The sequence below is a fragment of the Microtus oregoni genome, unplaced genomic scaffold (assembly GCF_018167655.1).
Source record: "Microtus oregoni isolate MIOR12 unplaced genomic scaffold, Mior012 000051F_ref0000332, whole genome shotgun sequence".
Lineage (NCBI taxonomy): Eukaryota > Metazoa > Chordata > Mammalia > Rodentia > Cricetidae > Microtus > Microtus oregoni.
Window position 1 is genome coordinate 4518691 of NW_024543811.1, and position 26879 is coordinate 4545569.

Sequence of the window (26879 nt, forward strand, 5' to 3'; positions counted from 1 at the left end):
GAGTACCCAGTACCCCCGAGCACTGAGAACCAGCACCCTGAGCACTGAGCACCCAGCACCCCGAGTACTGAGCACCCAGCACCCCGAGCACTGAGCACCCAGCACCCCGAGCACTGAGCACCGAGCACCCTGAGTACTGAGCACCCAGCAACCCGAGCACTGAGCACCCAGCACCCCGAGCACTTAGCACCCAGCACCCTGAGTACTGAGCACCCAGCACCCTGAGCACTGAGCACCGAGCACCCCGAACACTGTGCACCCAGCACCCTGAGAACTGAGCACCCAGCACCCTGAGTACTGAGCACCCAGCATCGTGAGCACTGAGCACCCAGCACCCTGAGCACTGAGCACCCAGCACCCTGAGTACTGAGAACCCAGCACCCTGAGTACTGAACACCCAGCACCCTGAGCACTGAGCACTGAGCACCCAGCACCCTGAGCACTGAGCACTGAGCACCCAGCACCCTGAGCACTGAGCACCCAGCACCCCGAGCATTGAGCACCCAGCACCCTGAGCACCCAGCACCCTGAGCACTGAGCACCCTGAGCACTGAGCACCCAGCACCCTGAGTACTGAGCATCCAACACTCTGAGCACTGAGCACAGAGCACGCTGAGTACTGAGCACTGAGCACCCAGCACCCTGAGTACTGAGCACCCAGCACCCCGAGCACTGAGCACCCAGCACCCTGTGTACTGAGCACCGAGCACCCCGAGCACTGAGCACCCACCACCCTGAGTACTGAGCACCCAGCACCCCGAGAATGAGCACCCAGCACCCCGAGCACTGAGCATCCAGTACTCTGAGCACTGAGCACCCAGCACCCTGAGTACTGAGCACCCAGCACCCCGAGCACTGAGCACCCAGCACCCTGAGTACTGAGCACCCTGAGTACTGAGCACCCAGCACCCTGAGTACTGAGCACCCTGCACCCCGAGCACTGAGCACCCTGAGCACTGAGCACCCAGCATCCTGAGCACTGAGTACTGAGCACCCAGCACGCTGAGCACTGAGCACCAAGCACCCTGAACACTGAGCACCCAGCACCCTGAGTACTGAGCACCCAGCACCCCAAACACTGAGCACCGAGCACCCTGAGAACTGAGCACCGAGCACCCTGAGTACTGAGCACCCAGCACCATGAGTACTGAGCACCGAGCACCCAGAGTACTGAGCAACCTGAGTACTGAGCACCCAGCACCCCGAGAATGAGCACCCAGCACCATGAGTACTGAGCAACGAGCACCCTGAGCAATGAGCACCCAGCACCCTGAGCACTGAGCACGGAGCACCCCGAGGACTGAGCACCCAGCACCGTGAGCACTGAGCACCCAGTACCTTGAGTACTGAGCACCGAGCACCCCGAGCACTGAGCACCCAGCACCTAAGTAATGAGCACCCAGCACCCTGAGCACTGAGCACCCAGCCCCCCGAGCACTGAGCACCCAGCACCCTGAGTACTGAGCACCCAGCACCCTGAGTACTGAGCACCCAGCACCCCGAGCACTGAGCACCCAGCACCCTGAGCACTGAGCACCCAGCACCCTGAGTACTGAGCACCCTGCACCCCGAGCACTGAGCACCAAGCACCCTTAGTAATGAGCACCCAGCACCCTGAGTACTGAGCACTGAGCAACCTGAGCACTGAGCACCCAGCACCCTGAGCACTGAGCACCCAGCACCCTGAGTACTGAGCACTCAGCACCCTGAGTACTGAGCACCGAGCACCCCGAGCACTGAGCACCCAGCACCCTGAGCACTGAGCACGCTGAGGACTGAGCAACCAGCACCCTGAGTACTGAGCACCCAGCACCCTGAGTACTGAGCACCCAGCACCCCGAGCACTGAGCACCGAGCACCCCGAACACTGTGCACCCAGCACCCTGAGAACTGAGCACCCAGCACCCTGAGTACTGAGCACCCAGCATCGTGAGCACTGAGCACCCAGCACCCTGAGCACTGAGCACCCAGCACCCTGAGTACTGAGCACCCAGCACCCTGAGTACTGAACACCCAGCACCCTGAGCACTGAGCACTGAGCACCCAGCACCCTGAGCACTGAGCACTGAGCACCCAGCACCCTGAGCACTGAGCACCCAGCACCCCGAGCACTGAGCACCCAGCACCCTGAGCACCCAGCACACTGAGCACTGAGCACCCTGAGCACTGAGCACTGAGCACCCAGCACCCTGAGTACTGAGCATCAAACACTCTGAGCACTGAGCACAGAGCACGCTGAGTACTGAGAACTGAGCACCCAGCACCCTGAGTACTGAGCACCCAGCACCCCGAGCACTGAGCACCCAGCACCCTGTGTACTGAGCACCGAGCACCCCGAGCATTGAGCACCCAGCACCCTGAGTACTGAGCACCCAGCACCCCGAGAATGAGCACCCAGCACCCCGAGAACTAAGCACCAAGCACCCTGAGCACTGAGCACCCAGCACCCTGAGTACTGAGCACCCAGCACCCTGAGCACTGAGCACCCAGCACCCTGAGTACTGAGCACCCTGAGTACTGAGCACCCAGCACCCTGAGTACTGAGCACCCTGCACACCGAGCACTGAGCACCCTGAGCACTGAGCACCCAGCATCCTGAGCACTGAGTACTGAGCACCCAGCACGCTGAGCACTGAGCACCCAGCACCCTGAACACTGAGCACCCAGCACCCTGAGTACTGAGCACCCAGCACCCCAAACACTGAGCACCGAGCACCCTGAGAACTGAGCACCGAGCACCCTGAGTACTGAGCACCCAGCACCATGAGTACTGAGCACCGAGCACCCAGAGTACTGAGCAACCTGAGTACTGAGCACCCAGCACCCCGAGAATGAGCACCCAGCACCATGAGTACTGAGCACCGAGCACCCTGATCACTGAGCACCCAGCACCCTGAGCACTGAGCACGGAGCACCCCGAGGACTGAGCACCCAGCACCGTGAGCACTGAGCACCCAGCACCTTGAGTACTGAGCACCGAGAACCCCGAGCACTGAGCACCCAGCACCCTAAGTAATGAGCACCCAGCACCCTGAGCACTGAGCACCCAGCCCCCCGAGCACTGAGCACCCAGCACCCTGAGTACTGAGCACCCAGCACCCTGAATACTGAGCACCCAGCACCCCGAGCACTGAGCACCCAGCACCCTGAGCACTGAGCACCCAGTACCCTGAGTACTGAGCACCCAGCACCCCGAGCACTGAGCAATAAGCACCCTGAGTAATGAGCACCCAGCACCCTGAGTACTGAGCACTGAGCACCCTGAGCACTGAGCACCCAGCACCCTGAGCACTGAGCACCCAGCACCCCGAGCACTGAGCACCCAGCACCCTGAGCACTGAGCACGCTGAGGACTGAGCAACCAGCACCCTGAGTACTGAGCATCCAGCACCCTGAGTACTGAGCACCCAGCATCCTGAGTACTGAGCACCGATCACCCTGAGCACTGAGCACCCAGCACCCCGAGCACTGAGCACCCAGCACCCTGAGTACTGAGCACCCTGAGTACTGAGCACCCAGCACCCCGAGCACTGAGCACCCAGCACCCTGAGTCCTGAGCACCCTGAGTACTGAGCACCCAGCACCCTGAGTACTGAGCACCCTGAGTACTGAGCACCCAGCACCCTGAGCACTGAGCACCCAGCACACTGAGTACTGAGCACCCAGCACCCTGAACACTGAGCACCCAGCACCCTGAGTACTGAGCACCGAGCACCCCGAGCACTGAGCACCCAGCACCCTGAGTACTGAGCACCCAGCACCCTGAGTAGTGAGCACCCAGCACCCCGAGTACTGAGCACCCAGCACCGTGAGTACTGACCACCCAGCACCCTGAGTACTGAGCACCCAGCACCCCGAGCACTAAGCACCCAGCACCCCGAGCGCCGAGCACCCAGCAACCTGAGCACTGAGCACCCAGCACCCTGAGCACTGAGCACTGAGCACCCAGCACCCTGAGCACTGAGCACCCAGCACCCTGAGTACTAAGCACCCAGCACCCTGAGTACTAAGCACCCAGCACCCTGAGTACTGAGCACCCAGCACCCTGAGTACTGAGCACCCAGCGTGCTGAGCACCGAGCACCCCGAGCACTGAGCACCCAGCACCCTGAGTACTGAGCACCCAGCACCCCGAGCACTGAGCACCCAGCACGCTGAGTACTGAGCACCGAGCACCCTGAGTACTGATCACCCAGCACCCTGAGTACTGAGCACCCAGCGTACTGAGCACCGAGCACCCAGCACCCTGAGTACTGAGCACCCAGCACCCTGAGCACTGAGCACTCAGCACCCTGAGTACTGAGCACTGAGCACCCTGAGAACTGAGCACTGAGCACCCTGAGCACTGAGGACCCAGCACCCCGAGCACTGAGCACCCAGCACCCTGAGTACTGAGCACCCAGCACCCTGAGTACTGAGCACTCAGCACCCTGAGTACTGAGCACCGAGCACCCCGAGCACTGAGCACCCAGCACCCTGAGTACTGAGTACACAGCATTCTGAGTACTGAGCACCTATCACCCTGAGCACTGAGCACCCAGCACCCCGAGCACTGAGCACCCTGAGTACTGAGCACCAGGCACCCTGAGTACTGAGCACTAAGCACCCAGAGCACTGAGCACCCAGCACCCCGAGCACGGAGCACCCAGGACCCCGAGCACTGAGTACTGAGCACCCAGCACCCTGAGTACTGAGCACCGAGCTCCCCGAGCACTGAGCACCCTGAGTACTGAGCACCCAGCACCCCGATCACTGAGCACCCAGCACCCTGAGCACTGAGCACCCAGCACCCTGAGCACTGAGCACCCAGCACCCTGAGTACTGAGCACCCAGCACCCCGAGTACTGAGCACCCAGCACCCCGAGCACTGAGCACCCAGCACCCTGAGTACTGAGCACTGAGCACCCAGCACCCCGAGCACTGAGCACCCAGCACCCTGTGTACTGAGCACCGAGCACCCCGAGCACCCCGAGCACTGAGCACCCAGCACCCTGAGCACTCAGCACCCAGCACCCCGAGCACTGAGCACCCAACACCCTGAGTACTGAGCACCCAGACCCCGAGCACTGAGCACCCAGCACCCAAAGCACTGTGCACCCAGCACCCTGAGTACGGAGAACCCAGCACCCTGAGTACTGAGCACCCAGCACCCTGAGCACTGAGCACCCAGCAGCCCGAGCACTGAGCACCCAGCATCCTGAGCACTGAGTACTGATCACCCAGCACCCTGAGCACTGAGAACGCAGCACCCTGAGCACTGAGCACCCAGCACCCTGAGTACTGAGCACCCAGCACCCCAAGCACTGAGCACCGAGCACCCTGAGTACTGAGCACCCAGCACACTGAGTAGTGAGCACCCAGCACCCCGAGTACTGAGCACCCAGCATCGTGAGTACTGACCACCCAGCACCCTGAGTACTGAGCACCCAGCACCCCGAGCACTAAGCACCCAGCACCCCGAGCACCAAGCACCCAGCACCCTGAGCACTGAGCACCCAGCACCCTGAGTACTGAGCACTGAGCACCCAGCACCCTGAGCACTGAGCACCCAGCAGCCTGAGTACTAAGCACCCAGCACCCTGAGTACTGAGCACCCAGCACCCTGAGTACTGAGCACCCAGCGTACTGAGCACCGAGAACCCCGAGCACTGAGCACCCAGCACCCTGAGTACTGAGCACCCAGCACCCCGAGCACTGAGCACACAGCACCGTGAGTACTGAGCACCCAGCACCCTGAGTACTGAGCACCCAGCGTACTGAGCACCGAGCACCCAGCACCCTGAGTACTGAGCACCCAGCACCCTGAGCACTGAGCACCCAGCACCCTGAGTACTGAGCACTGAGCACCCTGAGTACTGAGCACTGAGCACCCTGAGCACTGAGCACCCAGCACCCCGAGCACTGATCACCCAGCACCCTGAGTACTGATCACCCAGCACCCTGAGTACTGAGCATTCAGCACCCTGAGTACTGAGCACCGAGCACCCCGAGCAGTGATCACCCAGCACCCTGAGCACTGAGCACCCTGAGTACTGAGCACCCAGCACCCTGAGTACTGAGCACCCAGCACCCCGAGCACTGAGCACCCTGAGTACTGAGCACCCAGTACCCTGAGTACTGAGCACTAAGCACCCAGAGCACTGAGCACCCAGCACCCCGAGCACGGAGCACCCAGGACCCCGATCACTGAGTACTGAGCACCCAGCACCCTGAGTACTGAGCACCGAGCTCCCCGAGCACTGAGCACCCTGAGTACTGAGCACCCAGCACGCTGAGTACTGAGCACCCAGCACCCCGAGCACTGAGCACCCAGTACCCTGAGTACTGAGCACTGAGCACCCAGCACCCCGAGCACTGAGCACCCAGCACCCTGTGTACTGAGCACCGAGCACCCCGAGCACTGAGCACCCAGCACCCTGAGCACTCAGCACCCAGCACCCCGAGCACTGAGCACCCAGCACACTGAGCACTGAGCACCCAGCACCCTGAGCACTGAGCACCCAGCACCCAGAGCACTGAGCACCCAGCACCCTGAGCACTGAGCACCCAGCACCCTGAGTACTGAGCACCCAGCACCCTGAGCACTGAGCACCCAGCAGCCCGAGCACTGTGCACCCAGCATCCTGAGCACTGAGTACTGAGCACCCAGCACCCTGAGCACTGAGCACGCAGCACCCTGAGCACTGAGCACCCAGCACCCTGAGTACTGAGCACCCGGCACCCCAAGCACTGAGCACCGAGCACCCTGAGTACTGAGCACCCAGCACGCTGAGCACTGAGCACCCAGCACCGCGAGTACTGAGCACCCAGCACCCTGAGTACTGAGCACCCAGCACCCTGAGCACTGAGCACCCAGCACCCCGAGCACTGACCACCCAGCACCCTGAGCACTGAGCACCCAGCACCCTGAGTACTGAGCATCAAGCACCCTGAGCACTGAGCACCCAGCACCCTGAGCACTGAGCAGCCAGCACCCTGAGCACTGAGCACCCAACGTACTGAGCAACGAGCACCCCGAGCACTGATCACCCAGCACCCTGAGTACTGAGCGCTGAGCACCCTGAGTACTGAGCACCGAGCACACCGAGCACTGAGCACAGGGCACCCCGAGCACTGAGCACCCAGCACCCTGAGTACTGAGCACCCAGCACCCTGAGCACTGAGCACCCAGCACCCTGAGTACTGAGCACCCAGCACCCCGAGCACTGAGCACCCAGCACCCCGAGCACTGAGCACCCAGCACCGTGAGTACTGAGCACCCAGCACCCTGAGCACTGAGCACCCAGCACCCTGAGTACTGAGCACTGAGCACCCAGCACCCTGAGCACTGAGCACCCAGCAGCCTGAGTACTAAGCACCCAGCACCCTGAGTACTGAGCACCCAGCACCCTGAGTACTGAGCACCCAGCGTACTGAGCACCGAGCACCCCGAGCACTGAGCACCCAGCACCCTGAGTACTGAGCACCCAGCACCCCGAGCACTGAGCACACAGCACCGTGAGTACTGAGCACCCAGCACCCTGAGTACTGAGCACCCAGCGTACTGAGCACCGAGCACCCAGCACCCTGAGTACTGAGCACCCAGCACCCTGAGCACTGAGCACCCAGCACCCTGAGTACTGAGCACTGAGCACCCTGAGTACTGAGCACTGAGCACCCTGAGCACTGAGCACCCAGCACCCCGAGCACTGATCACCCAGCACCCTGAGTACTGATCACCCAGCACCCTGAGTACTGAGCACTCAGCACCCTGAGTACTGAGCACCGAGCACCCCGAGCAGTGATCACCCAGCACCCTGAGCACTGAGCACCCTGAGTACTGAGCACCCAGCACCCTGAGTACTGAGCACCCAGCACCCCGAGCACTGAGCACCCTGAGTACTGAGCACCCAGTACCCTGAGTACTGAGCACTAAGCACCCAGAGCACTGAGCACCCAGCACCCCGAGCACGGAGCACCCAGGACCCTGATCACTGAGTACTGAGCACCCAGCACCCTGAGTACTGAGCACCGAGCTCCCCGAGCACTGAGCACCCTGAGTACTGAGCACCCAGCACGCTGAGTACTGAGCACCCAGCACCCCGAGCACTGAGCACCCAGCACCCTGAGTACTGAGCACTGAGCACCCAGCACCCCGAGCACTGAGCACCCGGCACCCTGTGTACTGAGCACCGAGCACCCCGAGCACTGAGCACCCAGCACCCTGAGCACTCAGCACCCAGCACCCCGAGCACTGAGCACCCAGCACACTGAGCACTGAGCACCCAGCACCCTGAGCACTGAGCACCCAGCACCCAGAGCACTGAGCACCCAGCACCCTGAGCACTGAGCACCCAGCACCCTGAGTACTGAGCACCCAGCACCCTGAGCACTGAGCACCCAGCAGCCCGAGCACTGTGCACCCAGCATCCTGAGCACTGAGTACTGAGCACCCAGCACCCTGAGCACTGAGCACGCAGCACCCTGAGCACTGAGCACCCAGCACCCTGAGTACTGAGCACCCGGCACCCCAAGCACTGAGCACCGAGCACCCTGAGTACTGAGCACCCAGCACGCTGAGCACTGAGCACCCAGCACCGCGAGTACTGAGCACCCAGCACCCTGAGTACTGAGCACCCAGCACGCTGAGCACTGAGCACCAAGCACCCCGAGCACTGACCACCCAGCACCCTGAGCACTGAGCACCCAGCACCCTGAGTACTGAGCATCAAGCACCCTGAGCACTGAGCACCCAGCACCCTGAGCACTGAGCAGCCAGCACCCTGAGCACTGAGCACCCAACGTACTGAGCAACGAGCACCCCGAGCACTGATCACCCAGCACCCTGAGTACTGAGCGCTGAGCACCCTGAGTACTGAGCACCGAGCACACCGAGCACTGAGCACAGGGCACCCCGAGCACTGAGCACCCAGCACCCTGAGTACTGAGCACCCAGCACCCTGAGCACTGAGCACCCAGCACCCTGAGTACTGAGCACCCAGCACCCCGAGCACTGAGCACCCAGCACCCCGAGCACTGAGCACCCAGCACCGTGAGTACTGAGCACCCAGCACCCTGAGTACTGAGCACCGAGCACACCGAGCACTGAGCACAGGGCACCCCGAGCACTGAGCACCCAGCACCCTGAGTACTGAGCACCCAGCACCCTAAGTACTGAGCACTGAGCTCCCTGAGCACTGAGCACCAAGCACCCTGAGCACTGAGCACCCAGCATCCTGAGCACTGAGTACTGAGCACCCAGCACCCAGAGCACTGAGCACCGAGCACCCTGAGCACTGAGCACTCAGCACCCTGAGTACTGAGCACCCAGCACCCCAAACACTGAGCACCGAGCACCCTGAGAACTGAGCACCGAGCACCCTTAGCACTGAGCAGCCAGCACCATGAGTACTGAGCACCGAGCACCCAGAGTACTGAGCAACCTGAGTACTGAGCACCCAGCACCCTGAGAATGAGCACCCAGCACCATGAGTACTGAGCACCGAGCACCCTGAGCACTGAGCACCCAGCACCCTGAGTACTGAGCACCCAGCACCCCGAGCACTGAGCACCCAGCACCCTGAGTAATGAGCACCCAGCACCCTGAGTACTGAGCACTGAGCACCCTGAGCACTGAGCACCCAGCACTACGAGCACTGAGCACCCAGCACCCTGAGTACTGAGCACCCAGCACCCTGAGTACTGAGCACCCAGCACCCTGAGTACTGAGCACCGAGCACCCTGAGCACTGAGCACCCAGCACCCTGAGCACTGAGCACCCTGAGGACTGAGCAACCAGCACCCTGAGTACTGAGCACCCAGCACCCTGAGTACTGAGCACCCAGCATCCTGAGTACTGAGCACCGATCACCCTGAGCACTGAGCACCCAGCACCCCGAGCACTGAGCATCCAGCACCCAGAGTACTGAGCACCCTGAGTACTGAGCACCCAGCACCCCGAGCACTGAGCACCCAGCACCCTGAGTACTGAGCACCCTGAGTACTGAGCACCCAGCACCCTGAGTACTGAGCACCCTGAGTAATGAGCACCCTGAGTACTGAGCACCGAGCACCCCGAGCACTGAGCACCCAGCACCCTGAGTACTGAGCACCCAGCACCCTGAGTAGTGAGCACCCAGCACCCCGAGTACTGAGCACCCAGCACCGTGAGTACTGACCACCCAGCACCCTGAGTACTGAGCACCCAGCACCCCGAGCACTAAGCACCCAGCACCCCGAGCACCGAGCACCGAGCACGAAGCACCCTGAGCACTGAGCACCCAGCAACCTGAGCACTGAGCACCCAGCACCCTGAGTAGTGAGCACTGAGCACCCAGCACCCCGAGCACTGAGCACCCAGCACCCTGAGTACTAAGAACCCAGCACCCTGAGTACTGAGCACCCAGCACCCTGAGTACTGAGCACAGAGCGTACTGAGCACCGAGCACCCCGAGCACTGAGCACCCAGCACCCTGAGTACTGAGCACCCAGCACCCCGAGCACTGAGCACCCAGCACCCTGAGTACTGAGCACCGAGCACCCTGAGTACTGAGCACCGAGCACCCTGAGTACTGAGCACCCAGCGTACTGAGAACCGAGCACCCAGCACCCTGAGTACTGAGCACCCAGCACCCTGAGCACTGAGCACCCACCACCCTGAGTACTGAGCACTGAGCACCCCGAGTACTGAGCACCGGGCACCCCGAGCACTAAGCACCCAGCACCCAGAGCACCGAGCACCCAGCACCCTGAGCACTGAGCACCCAGCACCCTGAGCACTGAGCACCCAGCACCCTGAGCACTGAGCACCCAGCACCCTGAGCACTGAGCACCCAGCACCCTGAGCACTGAGCACCCAGCACCCTGAGTACTGAGCACCCAACGTACTGAGCACCGAGTACCCTGAGCACTGAGCACCCAGAACCCGGAGTACTGAGCACCGGGCACCCCGAGCACTAAGCACCCAGCACCCCGAGCACCGAGCACCCAGCACCCTGAGCACTGAGCACCCAGCACCCCGAGCACTGAGCACCAAGCACCCCTTGCACTGAGCACCCAGCACCCCGAGCACTGAGCACCCAGCACCCCGGGCACTGAGCACCCAGAACCCCGAGCACTGAGCACCCAGCACCCCGAGCACTGAGCACCCAGCACCCCGAGCACTGAGCACCCAGCACCCTGAGCACTGAGCACCCAGCACCCTGAGTACTGAGCACCCAGCACCCTGAGTACTGAGCATTCAGCACAGCAAGCACAGAGCACCATGAGTACTGAGCACCCTGCACCCCAAGCACTGAGCACCCTGAGTACTGAGCACCCATCACCCTGAGCACTGAGCACCCAGCACCCTGAGTACTGAGCACCCAGCACCCTGAGCAATGAGCACCCTGAGTACTGAGCACCCAGCACCTTGAGCACTGAGCACCGAGAACCCCGAGCACTGAGCACCCAGCACCCAGAGCACTGAGCACCCAGCACCCTGAGAACTGAGCACCCAGCACCCTGAGTACTGAGCACCCAGCACCCTGAGCACTGAGCACCCAGCAGCCCGAGCACTGAGCACCCAGCATCCTGAGCACTGAGTACTGAGCACCCAGCACCCTGAGCACTGAGCACGCAGCACCCTGAGCACTGAGCACCCAGCACCCTGAGTACTGAGCACCCAGCACCCCAAGCACTGAGCACCGAGCACCCTGAGTACTGAGCACCCAGCACCCTGAGTACTGAGCACCCAGCACCCCAAGCACTGAGCACCCAGCACCCTGAATACTGAGCACCCAGCACCCTGAGCACTGAGCACCCAGCACCCCGAGCACTGAGCACCCAGCACCTCGAGCACTGAGCACCGGGCACCCCGAGCACTGAGCACCCAGCACCCTGAGTACTGAGCACCCAGCACCCTAAGTACTGAGCACTGAGCTCCCTGAGCACTGAGCACCCAGCACCCTGAGCACTGAGCACCCAGCATCCTGAGCACTGAGTACTGAGCACCAAGCACCCAGAGCACTGAGCACCGAGCACCCTGAGCACTGAGCACTCAGCACCCTGAGTACTGAGCACCCAGCACCCCAAACACTGAGCACCGAGCACCCTGAGAACTGAGCACCGAGCACCCTTAGTACTGAGCAGCCAGCACCATGAGTACTGAGCACCGAGCACCCAGTGTACTGAGCAACCTGAGTACTGAGCACCCAGCACCCTGAGAATGAGCACCCAGCACCATGAGTACTGAGCACCGAGCACCCTGAGCACTGAGCACACAGCACCCTGAGTACTGAGCACCCAGCACCCCGAGCACTGAGCACCCAGTACCCTGAGTAATGAGCACCCAGCACCCTGAGTACTGAGCACTGAGCACCCTGAGTACTGAGCACCCAGCACCCTGAGTACTGAGCACCCAGCACGCTGAGTACTGAGCACCGAGCACCCCGAGCACTGAGCACCCAGCACCCTGAGCACTGAGCACCCTGAGGACTGAGCAACCAGCACCCTGTGTACTTAGCACCCAGCACCGTGAGTACTGAGCACCCAGCACCCTGAGTACTGAGCACCGAGCACACCGAGCACTGAGCACAGGGCACCCCGAGCACTGAGCACCCAGCACCCTGAGTACTGAGCACCCAGCACCCTAAGTACTGAGCACTGAGCTCCCTGAGCACTGAGCACCAAGCACCCTGAGCACTGAGCACCCAGCATCCTGAGCACTGAGTACTGAGCACCCAGCACCCAGAGCACTGAGCACCGAGCACCCTGAGCACTGAGCACTCAGCACCCTGAGTACTGAGCACCCAGCACCCCAAACACTGAGCACCGAGCACCCTGAGAACTGAGCACCGAGCACCCTTAGCACTGAGCAGCCAGCACCATGAGTACTGAGCACCGAGCACCCAGAGTACTGAGCAACCTGAGTACTGAGCACCCAGCACCCTGAGAATGAGCACCCAGCACCATGAGTACTGAGCACCGAGCACCCTGAGCACTGAGCACCCAGCACCCTGAGTACTGAGCACCCAGCACCCCGAGCACTGAGCACCCAGCACCCTGAGTAATGAGCACCCAGCACCCTGAGTACTGAGCACTGAGCACCCTGAGCACTGAGCACCCAGCACTACGAGCACTGAGCACCCAGCACCCTGAGTACTGAGCACCCAGCACCCTGAGTACTGAGCACCCAGCACCCTGAGTACTGAGCACCGAGCACCCTGAGCACTGAGCACCCAGCACCCTGAGCACTGAGCACCCTGAGGACTGAGCAACCAGCACCCTGAGTACTGAGCACCCAGCACCCTGAGTACTGAGCACCCAGCATCCTGAGTACTGAGCACCGATCACCCTGAGCACTGAGCACCCAGCACCCCGAGCACTGAGCACCCAGCACCCAGAGTACTGAGCACCCTGAGTACTGAGCACCCAGCACCCCGAGCACTGAGCACCCAGCACCCTGAGTACTGAGCACCCTGAGTACTGAGCACCCAGCACCCTGAGTACTGAGCACCCTGAGTAATGAGCACCCTGAGTACTGAGCACCGAGCACCCCGAGCACTGAGCACATAGCACCCTGAGTACTGAGCACCCAGCACCCTGAGTAGTGAGCACCCAGCACCCCGAGTACTGAGCACCCAGCACCGTGAGTACTGACCACCCAGCACCCTGAGTACTGAGCACCCAGCACCCCGAGCACTAAGCACCCAGCACCCCGAGCACCGAGCACCGAGCACGAAGCACCCTGAGCACTGAGCACCCAGCAACCTGAGCACTGAGCACCCAGCACCCTGAGTAGTGAGCACTGAGCACCCAGCACCCCGAGCACTGAGCACCCAGCACCCTGAGTACTAAGAACCCAGCACCCTGAGTACTGAGCACCCAGCACCCTGAGTACTGAGCACAGAGCGTACTGAGCACCGAGCACCCCGAGCACTGAGCACCCAGCACCCTGAGTACTGAGCACCCAGCACCCCGAGCACTGAGCACCCAGCACCCTGAGTACTGAGCACCGAGCACCCTGAGTACTGAGCACCGAGCACCCTGAGTACTGAGCACCCAGCGTACTGAGAACCGAGCACCCAGCACCCTGAGTACTGAGCACCCAGCACCCTGAGCACTGAGCACCCACCACCCTGAGTACTGAGCACTGAGCACCCCGAGTACTGAGCACCGGGCACCCCGAGCACTAAGCACCCAGGACCCAGAGCACCGAGCACCCAGCACCCTGAGCACTGAGCACCCAGCACCCTGAGCACTGAGCACCCAGCACCCTGAGCACTGAGCACCCAGCACCCTGAGCACTGAGCACCCAGCACCCTGAGCACTGAGCACCCAGCACCCTGAGTACTGAGCACCCAACGTACTGAGCACCGAGTACCCTGAGCACTGAGCACCCAGAACCCGGAGTACTGAGCACCGGGCACCCCGAGCACTAAGCACCCAGCACCCCGAGCACCGAGCACCCAGCACCCTGAGCACTGAGCACCCAGCACCCCGAGCACTGAGCACCAAGCACCCCTTGCACTGAGCACCCAGCACCCCGAGCACTGAGCACCCAGCACCCCGGGCACTGAGCACCCAGAACCCCGAGCACTGAGCACCCAGCACCCCGAGCACTGAGCACCCAGCACCCCGAGCACTGAGCACCCAGCACCCCGAGCACTGAGCACCCAGCACCCTGAGTACTGAGCACCCAGCACCCTGAGTACTGAGCATTCAGCACAGCAAGCACAGAGCACCATGAGTACTGAGCACCCTGCACCCCAAGCACTGAGCACCCTGAGTATTGAGCACCCATCACCCTGAGCACTGAGCACCCAGCACCCTGAGTACTGAGCACCCAGCACCCTGAGCAATGAGCACCCTGAGTACTGAGCACCCAGCACCTTGAGCACTGAGCACCGAGAACCCCGAGCACTGAGCACCCAGCACCCAGAGCACTGAGCACCCAGCACCCTGAGAACTGAGCACCCAGCACCCTGAGTACTGAGCACCCAGCACCCTGAGCACTGAGCACCCAGCAGCCCGAGCACTGAGCACCCAGCATCCTGAGCACTGAGTACTGAGCACCCAGCACCCTGAGCACTGAGCACGCAGCACCCTGAGCACTGAGCACCCAGCACCCTGAGTACTGAGCACCCAGCACCCCAAGCACTGAGCACCGAGCACCCTGAGTACTGAGCACCCAGCACCCTGAGTACTGAGCACCCAGCACCCCAAGCACTGAGCACCCAGCACCCTGAATACTGAGCACCCAGCACCCTGAGCACTGAGCACCCAGCACCCCGAGCACTGAGCACCCAGCACCTCGAGCACTGAGCACCGGGCACCCCGAGCACTGAGCACCCAGCACCCTGAGTACTGAGCACCCAGCACCCTAAGTACTGAGCACTGAGCTCCCTGAGCACTGAGCACCCAGCACCCTGAGCACTGAGCACCCAGCATCCTGAGCACTGAGTACTGAGCACCAAGCACCCAGAGCACTGAGCACCGAGCACCCTGAGCACTGAGCACTCAGCACCCTGAGTACTGAGCACCCAGCACCCCAAACACTGAGCACCGAGCACCCTGAGAACTGAGCACCGAGCACCCTTAGTACTGAGCAGCCAGCACCATGAGTACTGAGCACCGAGCACCCAGTGTACTGAGCAACCTGAGTACTGAGCACCCAGCACCCTGAGAATGAGCACCCAGCACCATGAGTACTGAGCACCGAGCACCCTGAGCACTGAGCACACAGCACCCTGAGTACTGAGCACCCAGCACCCCGAGCACTGAGCACCCAGTACCCTGAGTAATGAGCACCCAGCACCCTGAGTACTGAGCACTGAGCACCCTGAGTACTGAGCACCCAGCACCCTGAGTACTGAGCACCCAGCACGCTGAGTACTGAGCACCGAGCACCCCGAGCACTGAGCACCCAGCACCCTGAGCACTGAGCACCCTGAGGACTGAGCAACCAGCACCCTGTGTACTGAGCACCCAGCACCCTGAGTACTGAGCACCCAGCATCCTGAGTACTGAGCACCGATCACCCTGAGCACGGAGCACCCAGCATCCCGAGCACTGAGCACCCAGCACCCTGAGTACTGAGCACCCTGGGTACTGAGCACCCAGCACCCCGAGCACTGAGCACCCTGAGTAATGAGCACCCTGAGTACTGAGCACCGAGCACCCCGAGCACTGAGCACCCAGCACCCTGAGTACTGAGCACCCAGCACCCTGAGTAGTGAGCACCCAGCACCCCGAGTACTGAGCACCCAGCACCGTGAGTACTGACCACCCAGCACCCTGAGTACTGAGCACCCAGCACCCCGAGCACTGAGCACCCAGCACCCTGAGTAATGAGCACCCAGCACCCTGAGTACTGAGCACTGAGCACCCTGAGCACTGAGCACCCAGCACTACGAGCACTGAGCACCCAGCACCCTGAGTACTGAGCACCCAGCACCCTGAGTACTGAGCACCCAGCACCCTGAGTACTGAGCACCGAGCACCCTGAGCACTGAGCACCCAGCACCCTGAGCACTGAGCACCCTGAGGACTGAGCAACCAGCACCCTGAGTACTGAGCACCCAGCACCCTGAGTACTGAGCACCCAGCATCCTGAGTACTGAGCACCGATCACCCTGAGCACTGAGCACCCAGCACCCCGAGCACTGAGCACCCAGCACCCAGAGTACTGAGCACCCTGAGTACTGAGCACCCAGCACCCCGAGCACTGAGCACCCAGCACCCTGAGTACTGAGCACCCTGAGTACTGAGCACCCAGCACCCTGAGTACTGAGCACCCTGAGTAATGAGCACCCTGAGTACTGAGCACCGAGCACCCCGAGCACTGAGCACCCAGCACCCTGAGTACTGAGCACCCAGCACCCTGAGTAGTGAGCACCCAGCACCCCGAGTACTGAGCACCCAGCACCGTGAGTACTGACCACCCAGCACCCTGAGTACTGAGCACCCAGCACCCCGAGCACTAAGCACCCAGCACCCCGAGCACCGAGCACCGAGCACGAAGCACCCTGAGCACTGAGCACCCAGCAACCTGAGCACTGAGCACCCAGCACCCTGAGTAGTGAGCACTGAGCACCCAGCACCCCGAGCACTGAGCACCCAGCACCCTGAGTACTAAGCACCCAGCACCCTGAGTACTGAGCACCCAGCACCCTGAGTACTGAGCACAGAGCGTACTGAGCACCGAGCACCCCGAGCACTGAGCACCCAGCACCCTGAGTACTGAGCACCCAGCACCCCGAGCACTGAGCACCCAGCACCCTGAGTACTGAGCACCGAGCACCCTGAGTACTGAGCACCCAGCACCCTGAGTACTGAGCACCCAGCGTACTGAGAACCGAGCACCCAGCACCCTGAGTACTGAGCACCCAGCACCCTGAGCACTGAGCACCCACCACCCTGAGTACTGAGCACTGAGCACCCCGAGTACTGAGCACCGGGCACCCCGAGCACTAAGCACCCAGCACCCAGAGCACCGAGCACCCAGCACCCTGAGCACTGAGCACCCAGCACCCTGAGCACTGAGCACCCAGCACCCTGAGCACTGAGCACCCAGCACCCTGAGCACTGAGCACCCAGCACCCTGAGCACTGAGCACCCAGCACCCTGAGTACTGAGCACCCAACGTACTGAGCACCGAGTACCCTGAGCACTGAGCACCCAGAACCCGGAGTACTGAGCACCGGGCACCCCGAGCACTAAGCACCCAGCACCCCGAGCACCGAGCACCCAGCACCCTGAGCACTGAGCACCCAGCACCCCGAGCACTGAGCACCAAGCACCCCTTGCACTGAGCACCCAGCACCCCGAGCACTGAGCACCCAGCACCCCGGGCACTGAGCACCCAGAACCCCGAGCACTGAGCACCCAGCACCCCGAGCACTGAGCACCCAGCACCCCGAGCACTGAGCACCCAGCACCCCGAGCACTGAGCACCCAGCACCCTGAGTACTGAGCACCCAGCACCCTGAGTACTGAGCATTCAGCACAGCAAGCACAGAGCACCATGAGTACTGAGCACCCTGCACCCCAAGCACTGAGCACCCTGAGTACTGAGCACCCATCACCCTGAGCACTGAGCACCCAGCACCCTGAGTACTGAGCACCCAGCACCCTGAGCAATGAGCACCCTGAGTACTGAGCACCCAGCACCTTGAGCACTGAGCACCGAGAACCCCGAGCACTGAGCACCCAGCACCCAGAGCACTGAGCACCCAGCACCCTGAGAACTGAGCACCCAGCACCCTGAGTACTGAGCACCCAGCACCCTGAGCACTGAGCACCCAGCAGCCCGAGCACTGAGCACCCAGCATCCTGAGCACTGAGTACTGAGCACCCAGCACCCTGAGCACTGAGCACGCAGCACCCTGAGCACTGAGCACCCAGCACCCTGAGTACTGAGCACCCAGCACCCCAAGCACTGAGCACCGAGCACCCTGAGTACTGAGCACCCAGCACCCTGAGTACTGAGCACCCAGCACCCCAAGCACTGAGCACCCAGCACCCTGAATACTGAGCACCCAGCACCCTGAGCACTGAGCACCCAGCACCCCGAGCACTGAGCACCCAGCACCTCGAGCACTGAGCACCGGGCACCCCGAGCACTGAGCACCCAGCACCCTGAGTACTGAGCACCCAGCACCCTAAGTACTGAGCACTGAGCTCCCTGAGCACTGAGCACCCAGCACCCTGAGCACTGAGCACCCAGCATCCTGAGCACTGAGTACTGAGCACCAAGCACCCAGAGCACTGAGCACCGAGCACCCTGAGCACTGAGCACTCAGCACCCTGAGTACTGAGCACCCAGCACCCCAAACACTGAGCACCGAGCACCCTGAGAACTGAGCACCGAGCACCCTTAGTACTGAGCAGCCAGCACCATGAGTACTGAGCACCGAGCACCCAGTGTACTGAGCAACCTGAGTACTGAGCACCCAGCACCCTGAGAATGAGCACCCAGCACCATGAGTACTGAGCACCGAGCACCCTGAGCACTGAGCACACAGCACCCTGAGTACTGAGCACCCAGCACCCCGAGCACTGAGCACCCAGTACCCTGAGTAATGAGCACCCAGCACCCTGAGTACTGAGCACTGAGCACCCTGAGTACTGAGCACCCAGCACCCTGAGTACTGAGCACCCAGCACGCTGAGTACTGAGCACCGAGCACCCCGAGCACTGAGCACCCAGCACCCTGAGCACTGAGCACCCTGAGGACTGAGCAACCAGCACCCTGTGTACTGAGCACCCAGCACCCTGAGTACTGAGCACCCAGCATCCTGAGTACTGAGCACCGATCACCCTGAGCACGGAGCACCCAGCACCCCGAGCACTGAGCACCCAGCACCCTGAGTACTGAGCACCCTGGGTACTGAGCACCCAGCACCCCGAGCACTGAGCACCCTGAGTAATGAGCACCCTGAGTACTGAGCACCGAGCACCCCGAGCACTGAGCACCCAGCACCCTGAGTACTGAGCACCCAGCACCCTGAGTAGTGAGCACCCAGCACCCCGAGTACTGAGCACCCAGCACCGTGAGTACTGACCACCCAGCACCCTGAGTACTGAGCACCCAGCACCCCGAGCACTAAGCACCCAGCACCCCGAGCACCGAGCACCGAGCACGAAGCACCCTGAGCACTGAGCACCCAGCAATCTGAGCACTGAGCACCCAGCACCCTGAGTACTGAGCACTGAGCACCCAGCACCCGGAGCACTGAGCACCCAGCACCCTGAGTACTAAGCACCCAGCACCCTGAGTACTGAGCACCCAGCACCCTGAGTACTGAGCACCCAGCGTACTGAGCACCGAGCACCCCGAGCACTGAGCAACCAGCACCCTGAGTACTGAGCACCCAGCACCCCGAGCACTGAGCACCCAGCACCCTGAGTACTGAGCACCGAGCACCCTGAGTACTGAGCACCCAGCACCCTGAGTACTGAGAACCCAGCGTACTGAGAACCGAGCACCCAGCACCCTGAGTACTGAGCACCCAGCACCCTGAGCACTGAGCACCCACCACCCCGAGAACTAAGCACCAAGCACCCTGAGCACTGAGCACCCAGCACCCTGAGTACTGAGCACCCAGCACCCTGAGCACTGAGCACCCAGCACCCTGAGTACTGAGCACCCTGAGTACTGAGCACCCAGCACCCTGAGTACTGAGCACCCTGCACCCCGAGCACTGAGCACCCTGAGCACTGAGCACCCAGCATCCTGAGCACTGAGTACTGAGCACCCAGCACGCTGAGCACTGAGCACCCAGCACCCTGAACACTGAGCACCCAGCACCCTGAGTACTGAGCACCCAGCACCCCAAACACTGAGCAGCGAGCTCCCCGAGGACTGAGCACCCAGCACCGTGAGCACTGAGCACCCAGCACCTTGAGTACTGAGCACCGAGCACCCCGAGCACTGAGCACCCAGCACCCTAAGTAATGAGCACCCAGCACCCTGAGCACTGAGCACCCAGCCCCCCGAGCACTGAGCACCCAGCACCCTGAGTACTGAGCACCCAGCACCCTGAATACTGAGCACCCAGCACCCCGAGCACTGAGCACCCAGCACCCTGAGCACTGAGCACCCAGTACCCTGAGTACTGAGCACCCAGCACCCCGAGCACTGAGCACCAAGCACCCTGAGTAATGAGCACCCAGCACCCTGAGTACTGAGCACTGAGCACCCTGAGCACTGAGCACCCAGCACCCTGAGCACTGAGCACCCAGCACCCCGAGCACTGAGCACCCAGCACCCTGAGCACTGAGCACGCTGAGGACTGAGCAACCAGCACCCTGAGTACTGAGCATCCAGCACCCTGAGTACTGAGCACCCAGCATCCTGAGTACTGAGCACCGATCACCCTGAGCACTGAGCACCCAGCACCCCGAGCACTGAGCACCCAGCACCCTGAGTACTGAGCACCCTGAGTACTGAGCACCCAGCACCCCGAGCACTGAGCACCCAGCACCGTGAGTACTGACCACCCAGCACCCTGAGTACTGATCACCCAGCACCCCGAGCACTAAGCACCCAGCACCCTGAGTACTGAGCACCGAGCACCCTGAGTACTGAGCACTGAGCACCCTGAGCACTGAGCACCCAGCACCCCGAGCACGGAGCACCCAGGACCCCGAGCACTGAGTACTGAGCACCCAGCACCCTGAGTACTGAGCACCGAGCTCCCCGAGCACTGAGCACCCTGAGTACTGAGCACCCAGCACCCCGATCACTGAGCACCCAGCACCCTGAGCACTGAGCACCCAGCACCCTGAGCACTGAGCACCCAGCACCCTGAGTCCTGAGCACCTAGCACGCTGAGTACTGAGCACCCAGCACCCCGAGCACTGAGCACCCAGCACCCTGAGTACTGAGTACTGAGCACCCAGCACCCCGAGCACTGAGCACCCAGCACCCTGAGTACTGAGCACTGAGCACCCAGCACCCCGAGCACTGAGCACCCAGCACCCCGAGCACTGAGCACCCAGCACCCTGAGTACTGAGCACCCAGACCCCGAGCACTGAGCACCCAGCACCCCTAGCACTGTGCACCCAGCACCCTGAGTACGGAGAACCCAGCACCCTGAGTACTGAGCACCCAGCACCCTGAGCACTGAGAACCCAGCAGCCCGAGCACTGAGCACCCAGCATCCTGAGCACTGAGTACTGATCACCCAGCACCCTGAGCACTGAGAACGCAGCACCATGAGCACTGAGCACCCAGCACCCTGAGTACTGAGCACCCAGCACCCCAAGCACTGAGCACCGAGCACCCTGAGTACTGAGCACCCAGCACACTGAGTAGTGAGCACCCAGCACCCCGAGTACTGAGCACCCAGCATCGTGAGTACTGACCACCCAGCACCCTGAGTACTGAGCACCCAGCACCCCGAGCACTAAGCACCCAGCACCCCGAGCACCAAGCACCCAGCACCCTGAGCACTGAGCACCCAGCACCCTGAGTACTGAGCACTGAGCACCCAGCACCCTGAGCACTGAGCACCCAGCAGCCTGAGTACTAAGCACCCAGCACCCTGAGTACTGAGCACCCAGCACCCTGAGTACTGAGCACCCAGCGTACTGAGCACCGAGCACCCCGAGCACTGAGCACCCAGCACCTTGAGTACTGAGCACCCAGCACCCCGAGCACTGAGCACACAGCACCGTGAGTACTGAGCACCCAGCACCCTGAGTACTGAGCACCCAGCGTACTGAGCACCGAGCACAAAGCACCCTGAGTACTGAGCACCCAGCACCCTGAGCACTGAGCACCCAGCACCCTGAGTACTGAGCACTGAGCACCCTGAGTACTGAGCACTGAGCACCCTGAGCACTGAGCACCCAGCACCCCGAGCACTGATCACCCAGCACCCTGAGTACTGAGCACCCAGCACCCTGAGTACTGAGCACTCAGCACCCTGAGTACTGAGCACCGAGCACCCCGAGCAGTGATCACCCAGCACCCTGAGCACTGAGCACCCTGAGTACTGAGCACCCAGCACCCTGAGTACTGAGCACCCAGCACCCCGAGCACTGAGCACCCTGAGTACTGAGCACCCAGTACCCTGAGTACTGAGCACTAAGCACCCAGAGCACTGAGCACCCAGCACCCCGAGCACGGAGCACCCAGGACCCCGATCACTGAGTACTGAGCACCCAGCACCCTGAGTACTGAGCACCGAGCTCCCCGAGCACTGAGCACCCTGAGTACTGAGCACCCAGCACGCTGAGTACTGAGCACCCAGCACCCCGAGCACTAAGCACCCAGCACCCTGAGCACTGAGCACCCAGCACCCCAAACACTGAGCAGCGAGCACCCTGAGAACGGAGCACCGAGCACCCTGAGTACTGAGCACCCAGCACCATGAGTACTGAGCACCGAGCACCCAGAGTACTGAGCAACCTGAGTACTGAGCACCCAGCACCCCGAGAATGAGCACCCAGCACCATGAGTACTGAGCACCGAGCACCCTGATCACTGAGCACCCAGCACCCTGAGCACTGAGCACGGAGCACCCCGAGGACTGAGCACCCAGCACCGTGAGCACTGAGCACCCAGCACCTTGAGTACTGAGCACCGAGCACCCCGAGCACTGAGCACCCAGCACCCTAAGTAATGAGCACCCAGCACCCTGAGCACTGAGCACCCAGCCCCCCGAGCACTGAGCACCCAGAACCCTGAGTACTGAGCACCCAGCACCCTGAATACTGAGCACCCAGCACCCCGAGCACTGAGCACCCAGCACCCTGAGCACTGAGCACCCAGTACCCTGAGTACTGAGCACCCAGCACCCCGAGCACTGAGCACCAAGCACCCTGAGTAATGAGCACCCAGCACCCTGAGTACTGAGCACTGAGCACCCTGAGCACTGAGCACCCAGCAACCTGAGCACTGAGCACCCAGCACCCCGAGCACTGAGCACCCAGCACCCTGAGCACTGAGCACGCTGAGGACTGAGCAACCAGCACCCTGAGTACTGAGCATCCAGCACCCTGAGTACTGAGCACCCAGCATCCTGAGTACTGAGCACCGATCACCCTGAGCACTGAGCACCCAGCACCCCGAGCACTGAGCACCCAGCACCCTGAGTACTGAGCACCCTGAGTACTGAGCACCCAGCACCCCGAGCACTGAGCACCCAGCACCCTGAGTCCTGAGCACCCTGAGTACTGAGCACCCAGCACCCTGAGTACTGAGCACCCTGAGTACTGAGCACCCAGCACCCTGAGCACTGAGCACCCAGCACACTGAGTACTGAGCACCCAGCACCCTGAGCACTGAGCACCCAGCACCCTGAGTACTGAGCACCGAGCACCCCGAGCACTGAGCACCCAGCACCCTGAGTACTGAGCACCCAGCACCCTGAGTAGTGAGCACCCAGCACCCCGAGTACTGAGCACCCAGCACCGTGAGTACTGACCACCCAGCACCCTGAGTACTGAGCACCCAGCACCCCGAGCACTAAGCACCCAGCACCCTGAGCACTGAGCACTGAGCACCCAGCACCCTGAGCACTGAGCACCAAGCACCCTGAGTACTAAGCACCCAGCACCCTGAGTACTAAGCACCCAGCACCCTGAGTACTGAGCACCCAGCACCCTGAGTACTGAGCACCCAGCGTACTGAGCACCGAGCACCCCGAGCACTGAGCACCCAGCACCCTGAGTACTGAGCACCCAGCACCCCGAGCACTGAGCACCCAGCACGCTGAGTACTGAGCACCGAGCACCCTGAGTACTGATCACCCAGCACCCTGAGTACTGAGCACCCAGCGTACTGAGCACCGAGCACCCAGCACCCTGAGTACTGAGCACCCAGCACCCTGAGCACTGAGCACTCAGCACCCTTAGTACTGATCACTGAGCACCCTGATAACTGAGCACTGAGCACCCTGAGCACTGAGCACCCAGCACCCCGAGCACTGAGCACCCAGCACCCTGAGTACTGAGCACCCAGCACCCTGAGTACTGAGCACTCAGCACCCTGAGTACTGAGCACCGAGCACCCCGAGCACTGAGCACCCAGCACCCTGAGTACTGAGTACACAGCATTCTGAGTACTGAGCACCTATCACCCTGAGCACTGAGCACCCAGCACCCCGAGCACTGAGCACCCTGAGTACTGAGCACCAGGCACCCTGAGTACTGAGCACTAAGCACCCAGAGCACTGAGCACCCAGCACCCCGAGCACGGAGCACCCAGGACCACGAGCACTGAGTACTGAGCACCCAGCACCCTGAGTACTGAGCACCGAGCTCCCCGAGCACTGAGCACCCTGAGTACTGAGCACCCAGCACCCCGATCACTGAGCACCCAGCACCCTGACCACTGAGCACCCAGCACCCTGAGCACTGAGCACCCAGCACCCTGAGTACTGAGCACCTAGCACGCTGAGTACTGAGCACCCAGCACCCCGAGCACTGAGCACCCAGCACCCTGAGTACTGAGCACTGAGCACCCAGCACCCCGAGCACTGAGCACCCAGCACCCTGTGTACTGAGCACCGAGCACCCTGAGCACTGAGCACCCAGCACCCCGAGCACTGAGCACCCAGCACCCCGAGCACTGAGCACCCAGCACCCCGAGCACTGAGCACCCAGCACCCTGAGCACTGAGCACCCAGCACCCTGAGCACTGAGCATCCAGCACCCCGAGCACTGAGCACCCAGCACCCTGTGTACTGAGCACCGAGCACCCTGAGCACCCCGAGCACTGAGCACCCAGCACCCTGAGCACTCAGCACCCAGCACCCCGAGCACTGAGCACCCAGCACCCTGAGTACTGAGCACCCAGACCCCGAGCACTGAGCACCCAGCACCCCTAGCACTGTGCACCCAGCACCCTGAGTACGGAGAACCCAGCACCCTGAGTACTGAGCACCCAGCACCCTGAGCACTGAGCACCCAGCAGCCCGAGCACTGAGCACCCAGCATCCTGAGCACTGAGTACTGATCACCCAGCACCCTGAGCACTGAGAATGCAGCACCCTGAGCACTGAGCACCCAGCACCCTGAGTACTGAGCACCCAGCACCCCAAGCACTGAGCACCGAGCACCCTGAGTACTGAGCACCCAGCACACTGAGTAGTGAGCACCCAGCACCCCGAGTACTGAGCACCCAGCATCGTGAGTACTGACCACCCAGCACCCTGAGTACTGAGCACCCAGCACCCCGAGCACTAAGCACCCAGCACCCCGAGCACCAAGCACCCAGCACCCTGAGCACTGAGCACCCAGCACCCTGAGTACTGAGCACTGAGCACCCAGCACCCTGAGCACTGAGCACCCAGCAGCCTGAGTACTAAGCACCCAGCACCCTGAGTACTGAGCACCCAGCACCCTGAGTACTGAGCACCCAGCGTACTGAGCACCGAGCACCCCGAGCACTGAGCACCCAGCACCCTGAGTACTGAGCACCCAGCACCCCGAGCACTGAGCACACAGCACCGTGAGTACTGAGCACCCAGCACCCTGAGTACTGAGCACCCAGCGTACTGAGCACCGAGCACCCAGCACCCTGAGTACTGAGCACCCAGCACCCTGAGCACTGAGCACCCAGCACCCTGAGTACTGAGCACTGAGCACCCTGAGTACTGAGCACTGAGCACCCTGAGCACTGAGCACCCAGCACCCCGAGCACTGATCACCCAGCACCCTGAGTACTGAGCACCCAGCACCCTGAGTACTGAGCACTCAGCACCCTGAGTACTGAGCACCGAGCACCCCGAGCAGTGATCACCCAGCACCCTGAGCACTGAGCACCCTGAGTACTGAGCACACAGCACCCTGAGTAATGAGCACCCAGCACCCCGAGCACTGAGCACCCTGAGTACTGAGCACCCAGTACCCTGAGTACTGAGCACTAAGCACCCAGAGCACTGAGCACCCAGCACCCCGAGCACGGAGCACCCAGGACCCCGATCACTGAGTACTGAGCACCCAGCACCCTGAGTACTGAGCACCGAGCTCCCCGAGCACTGAGCACCCTGAGTACTGAGCACCCAGCACGCTGAGTACTGAGCACCCAGCACCCCGAGCACTGAGCACCCACCACCCTGAGTACTGAGCACTGAGCACCCAGCACCCCGAGCACTGAGCACCCAGCACCCTGCGTACTGAGCACCGAGCACCCCGAGCACTGAGCACCCAGCACCCTGAGGACTGAGCACCCAGCACCCTGAGTAGTGAGCACCCAGCACCCCGAGTACTGAGCACCCAGCACCGTGAGTACTGACCACCCAGCACCCTGAGTACTGAGCACCCAGCACCCCGAGCACTAAGCACCCAGCACCCTGAGCACTGAGCACTGAGCACCCAGCACCCTGAGCACTGAGCACCAAGCACCCTGAGTACTAAGCACCCAGCACCCTGAGTACTAAGCACCCAGCACCCTGAGTACTGAGCAC